This window comes from Megascapheus bottae, chromosome 1 (assembly GCF_031878675.1).
Source record: "Megascapheus bottae isolate mThoBot1 chromosome 1, mThoBot2.hap1, whole genome shotgun sequence".
NCBI lineage: Eukaryota > Metazoa > Chordata > Mammalia > Rodentia > Geomyidae > Megascapheus > Megascapheus bottae.
The window spans coordinates 64,912,190-64,918,658 of record NC_143509.1 but is presented as its reverse complement, the minus strand read 5'-3'; the positions used below and the strand labels follow the sequence as shown (position 1 = coordinate 64,918,658).

At 49.8% G+C, this 6,469-nt stretch overlaps 1 protein-coding gene across 1 annotated transcript in view; it reads left to right on the top strand.

The window, feature by feature from the left end:
* The first annotated feature begins 360 nt into the window (after positions 1–360).
* Boc (BOC cell adhesion associated, oncogene regulated) overlaps positions 361–6,469 on the top strand; it is a 76,653-nt gene continuing 70,544 nt past the window's right edge. Inside the window, 1 exon segment of the mRNA XM_090346462.1 lies at positions 361–790. The gene's annotated coding sequence lies outside the window, so the exon portion shown is untranslated.

The window sequence follows — 6,469 nt, the reverse complement described above, 5'->3', positions numbered from 1 at the left end:
CCGGGCGCGTCGGCCGGGCTGGAGGACAGCTCCGAGGTGAAGCGGAGTCAGGGGGGTCGGAGAAGCCCCGGGGCTGGGAGGAAGGCACCGGACTTGGGAAAGTGAGGGGGGGAAACAAGCTGGAGGCCGGCGCGAGTCTGGCGCGCCGCGGAGAGCGGGTGTTCAGGGGGGAAATAAATCTAGAGTGTGTGTGTGTGTGGGGGGGGGGTTATGTGGGTTTTCTAATTCTCCTCGTCTTCCCCCCGCCCCCGATTCCTTCCCAGGACTTTTTCTTCGCTCCTCCCCCTCCTCCCCGCCCTCCGCCTCCCCGCGGCGCGCGGTCAGGGGAGGCTCCTAAAGCAGGAGAAGCAAAAGAAGGAATTGTTGGCGAGTTCACTCATCCAAAAAAGCTTCTTCCCTATGGAGGGATCGGCTGCGCTGGGCGCGGCGTCCCCTGCCTGGTGCTCCTGCTGCCGCCGCCGCCGCCGCCGCGTCCCCCGCTGCCTGCCCCGGGGTCCCTGAGCCCCGGGCTCGGCCGGTGTCCCGAGCCGCGCGCGCCCCGCGCACGCACGCACAGTCCCCGGGATCCACACTCCCGCCCGCCCGCCGGCCCGGCCCGCAGCGTGTCCTCCGCCCAGGGCTCCTTTGTTGCTCCCGCGGCGGGCGCCCGCCCCCGGGGTGGTGTGTCCTCGCGAGTCCCCGCGCGGGGCGTGTGTCCGTGCCGCCGCGGGGCATCCGTGGCCACGCTGGTCCTCCCCCCCCGCAACACCCGGCCCCAGCTCACCCTTCCCGGGCGCCGGCAGCACCAGAGGTGAGTCACGTCGCGGAAGTTTGTTTCCTTGTCATAAAAAGTTGTGTTTATCTGTTGGTCTGGGGAGGGGAAGGGGCGGGAGGCGGGCGCGCGGGCGGCGGGGGGACGCGCGGTGGCGGAGCCCGCTCCGACGCTCCGCGGCTCCGGCTGGAGTGGGAGCCGGGGCCGCGGAAGCCCGGCCATCGCCGCCGAGAATCCCCGGGGCTGCCGCCGCCCGCCTGCCCGCCGGGCGCAGGGGCGCCGCGTCTCAATCCCTGTCTGGCTTCCGACCGCCCGGCTGGGTCGTCGTGGTTTCGGGCCCCGGGGGTTCCTGGAAGCCGCTTCCGGGACCCGGGGTAGTTTCCCCAACTTGGGAGGCTGACACCAGCGCCCCCGGGGTGGGGGGGGGCTCCCCAGCCAGGCCTGGGGGTGGGGGAGAAGCTGCCGCACACAGGCAGATGCCCGGCACGCTGGGCTCTCCACTTTCGCCTCTTTTGGGGGTGAGGTTAGTTATCATCATTGGGGTTTTAAAGGACAGATCAGGAGCAAAACTGCTTCAGAAGAGCAAAGCAGCCTTGGCTGGAAGGACTGGATGAGGGGTTGAGGTGGTGACCTAGGGGGTTGGTGAGCAGAGGTTGCTGCAGTGGGCTGGAGGAAGTGTGTGTGTGTGTGTGTGCGTGCGTGCGTGCGTGTGTGTGTGTGTGTGTTCCCACAACGTCCTCCAACCTTGTACTCTTAAGGTTTTCATTTCTGTTACTGTGAGAAAGTGGGGAACTGAATCTCAATGACTCTTGGTGACAAGTGGGGAAAGGGTTTTAGGGAAACCGAGGGTGCCAGGAAGGTCTGAAAGGGTTAAAACTTGCCTTTCAGGTGCTCTGCGAGTAGGCTTTTTCCGGTGAAAAGGTCCATTTGAGTGGGGGCAGGGAGGCAGGCTGACCGCAGGGCTCCCCGAGGTGCCCTGGAGTGGGTTTGGTTCACTTGTGTTTTGGGATGGGATGGTAGAAGCACTGTCCCTTGGAATGAGTTGTGCTCCTGAAGAGATGTGGCAGTTAGAGCTAAGAATACGTTTCAAACCGCACACTAAGCAATCCCAAACAGGCACTTTCTGGGTGTGGTGGGTGTTTTGTTCAACACTCCCCCCTCCCTTCACTGCAAGCCCAAAATGAGTTCCCAAAAGTTTTTGACCCAGAGTTACCTCTGAGTGGACTAAGTTAAACGTCTATTTTGGTTTCAGGCCAGGGGCACCCCCCCAAATGTCCTGTGCAGGCACGCATTTGTGGCCCAGCTCATTGTTATCTAGAACTTTGCAAGCAGAGTCCATTTATAATGCATGTAGTTTGTGAAAAAAAAATTCTTGAATATGTAGACATTCCTGATTTATTCCACTGGCAGGTCCTAAGCAGGCAGCCCCAGGTCTCTGCTGTTTTGTGTGTGTGTGTGTGTGTGTGTGTGTGTGTGTGTGTGTGTGTGTGTGTGTGTGTGCCTCTGGTTACAGCCAATAAATCTATCTTCATTTTCTCAAGAATAACACAGAAAATATTAAAACACAGCCCTGGGGGCTGGCATGGGGCCTTGGATGCAAGTCTATCTGGATGACCTGTTTCCTGAACTTAAAGTGACTCTGAGGCGAGACCTTGCCCATTTTGAGGTGTGTAACAGGTTTCTCAGGAGTGTTTCTGAGGTCTGATAATTAGCACTTTTTAACAGTCTCACAGTTGTGATCCAAAAGGTCCCCATGGCAATCCTGAAGCATCTTGGGATCAGCAGGACAGAGGCTGGCGGGGGTGATGATTTTCTTGCTGGATGAGTCTCCAGAGTGAATTTATGCAAAGAGGTTTTTTAAAAAAAAATATCAAGGAAGTCTCAGTGGCCTTCTGGTGCTGTTGATACTGCCTGCCCCACGCAAATTCATTACTGAGAATTTGGCCCTTCAGGATGCTAGAGGCTGTGAGGATTGAAGCCTCTGACACTGCCCCTTTTATTGTCTTTCAAGATGCTCATAAGAGCAACATTACAGAACAAGTTCACTCAGGTGAACTTGCCCAAGCCATAGCCACTAGGAAAGGAGTTGGAGTCTACATGGTTCATCTTCCACTACCACTACATAAGACAGTGGGTGCTACTAACTGGTTGGCCAACTCATGACAAGCAGCGTGATTTCTGTTCTTCTAGTTCCCAAATGAGTCCAGAGATTTAATTTTCTTTGAAGTGCTTTTGCAAGTGTATGAGCTCTTGGTCCTTTTCAACTACTGGTTTATGGTTTCCATGGCCTAAGGTGAATAGGAGATTTTATTCATGAAATAATTTCGTTGACTTCCCTATAGACTCCCAGGGTTTAAAAAGAGAGAGGGCAGAAAGCGAGCCTAGGGACCATACAGTCCAAGGGCCCTGGGGAGTCAGTGTATCAGCTGTCACTGATAGACTTAAGGAATTGAGGATGTGTGTCTCTGTGCTTTTCAAATCACAACTGAAGAACCAAGTGCCTTAAGACAATTGCTGGACAGTAATTACCCTTTGGGCTTCTGAATAAATAAATACTAACCAGGCACCCAAAGAGGTTACAAGAAGTCTGGTTACTTTCCTTTAAATTCTGCATCCTTTACTATCTGCAACACGAATGGAAATGGAAAAAATAGTGCTATGTTCCAGTTCGAAAGATCTGTTTACTTTCATGTATGAACTTCTTTATGTATAACATAAGAACTTCTTTGTGTGTATGTGTATGTGTGCATGCCAGTACTAGAGCTTGAACTCAAGGCCTAGGCCCTGTCCCTTAACCTTTTAGCTCAAGGTTGGTACTCCACCACTTGAGCCACAGCTCTACTTCTGACTTTTTTGTTGGTTCATTGGAAGTAAGAGTCACAGCCCCAGGCTGGCTTTGAACTTTTGAGATCTTCAAATCTCAGCCTCCTGAGTAGCTAGAATTATAAACTTGACATGAGTGTCCAGCCATGTGTAACTTCTTGTCATCTCCATGCTTCAATTCAGTAAACATTTAATGGTGAATTAGACAACAGGCTGGGACCCCCCCTTGTCCCAAGAGAGTGTTTTCCTCAGTCAGTGGTTTGCCTTCAATTTTTATTTGTTTCACAAATATTGACTACTGATGAAAGAAATGTTTTTGAAATTACCTACAGTCCCATCCTATCACATGATTTGCTTTTGTTCTTCCTTCCAGACATACTTTTTATACAGTTGTGATGAGAGTGTAGACCCTTTGTCATTAGTCATCCCTGAAGTATCTGTATTTTGTCCAAAAAACAGCATATATTATCTGTCCAGTGACTTTGCTGTTAGTGTGGATGGCAACAAAGTAAATCTAAAGCGTGATCCCACATAGAACCATAGCACTCAATATTTTCTTTTCTTTTCTTTTCTTTTCCTCCCTCCCTCCCCCACCTCTTTCTTTCTTTGTTTATATGGGGCTTGTACTCAGGGCTGAGTGCTCTCTCCCATAACTTTTTTGCTAGAGGCTGGCACTCTACCACTTGAGCCACACACCTCTACTTCTGACTTTTTTTTTTGCCTGTTAATTGGAGATAAGAGTCTCACAGACTTACCTACTCAGGCTGGCTTTGAACCATGATTCTCATATCTCAGCCTTCTGAGTAGCTAGGCTTACAGGTGTGAACTACAAGTATCCTACAACTCATGACTTTTGAGCTTGAATATTTGTGGCTGGAGAGTAGTAGGAAAGAGGATTCCCCCCCCCTCTCTGTCTTTGTCTCTCTCTCTCTCCCTCTCTCCCTCCTTCCTCCCCTCCCTCCCCCCTCCCTCTCTCCCTCCCCCCCTCCCTCTCTGTTTAGAAATCTACCTGGGGGAGAATTGTACCTCTTTGGAGCCCTCCAAGTTGGCCATGGAGAGAGAAAGGGAGGGAGGATAGAAGAAGGAAGGTTTTCTGGATCCCTCTGAGGTACTGCTGAGGTTGGAGCTCTAACTCTGCCTCTGAATGTAATTCTATTGCTTTAAACCTCTGCACTCATCTCTTCCTACAACTCCGTGACTCTGCTCCGCCTTTCTTGGGCTTTCCTGGTCCTTCCTGTCTTCCTTTTGTTAGTCCATCACCTCCACATGCTTAGTGATGCCCCTGACAAATGCTGCTGACACATGGCTGACCCCCACTATTCACCATCGCCCCATGGATCTGTCACACAGACCACCCCTATAATCATGTCACACGCAGCCTTAAAGTTCAAACTTCTTCCAGGAGCTAGTAGCTCACACCTGTAATCTTAGCTACTCAGGAGGCTGAGATCTGAGGACCACTATTTCAAGCCAGCTCAGACAGGAAGACCAGAGGAAAACCAGTGAGTATTTTATCTTTTCCAGTTAATCACTAAAAAAGCCACAAGTAGAACTAAGGCACAAATGATATAGCACTAGCCCCGGTCTTGAGTCCAAGGCCCAGGATTGGCATGCTTGTGCAGGCACACACACACACACACACACACACACACACACACACACACACACCATCCAGACTTCTGTGTGGCTCCATCTCACTTCATGATAATACAACCTCTATTGGAATCTTCTAACTAGCCTGACCCATATAGTTCCACTGGCCCTTGGTTTTTGCCAGTTCATTATTTTTCTTCTGCCTCATCACCTCAGACACCTCCCCTGAAAGCCCATCTTTATGTTGATGCCTGCTTAGAATACACTTTAAAGAAATATTTGGTGAATGTTGGTGAATATTCACAGCTGGATGCCATGGTAATCATTTTGGAAAACGTAATCATTGCTCGTAATTCATTGTTCATTTCAGTTCTGGCAAAGACCCAGAAGTAACTGGACATTTAGAGACCTAAGATCTTAAAATTTTTTAATTCTGTTTTCTTATTCATAAAAATGGATTCCTCAGGGTTGCTGTGTTTATCCTAATACTTTATAAAAACAAATACTTTAGAATTCTATTTGTTTGTGCAAAACATGAAACAGTTCTTCCTCCACAGCCCTGAAACAGGCCTCCTGGAATCCATGACTTTCATACCATCTGAGGGTGGCAGAGAAGTAGAAGACATAGCTGAGGTTTTTCTGCTCTCACTTTGGTATCTCTGAACTCTTGAGTCTGCTGGGTTTTGTGCTTGGTGATACTACTTAAGCACAAGCATTTCTGATCCTTTAGTATTAAGAGTTTAGACGTGAGTGGACTGGTCTTCAGCTTGCTTCTCCTGGCTTGGGTTCTCTTTTAGTCAAAGCCTATGGTGGCCATTGTAACCCCTAGCCATGAAACCAACCAAGTCCTCCAAGTTGGATACAGGCATTAACAAAGACATTTGGAATCTAAGCTTGTTGTGGAAAAGTCTGCTTAGCTCTGGATGAGGAAAGGACGAATGTTTCTGTCTCTGTCAGTGGAATTAGAGAGAATGACTTTGGTCTGATGTACTGGGCTTCTGCCTCTTAACCTATTCTGAACTAAGCAAGGAAATCATTTCTCTTTTCCTAATGGTGCATTTGGCCTTATCTTCAAAGAGGGCCTTTGATGTTTGAGACAGGATTATTGGACAGTAAGAGGAAATCATAGCAGAAAGACCATAGCCAATAATACGTAGTCAACTGAATTCGGTTGCCAGGGAAAATGTTGAGAAAATAACAGGAAAGGGCAGAATGTGGGAAGGCTAAGGAGGACTAAAGAAAAATAACCCAAAAGGAGCTGAGCAGTGGAAAGTATGTTATTCTTCTCCAAAATGAGTTTGA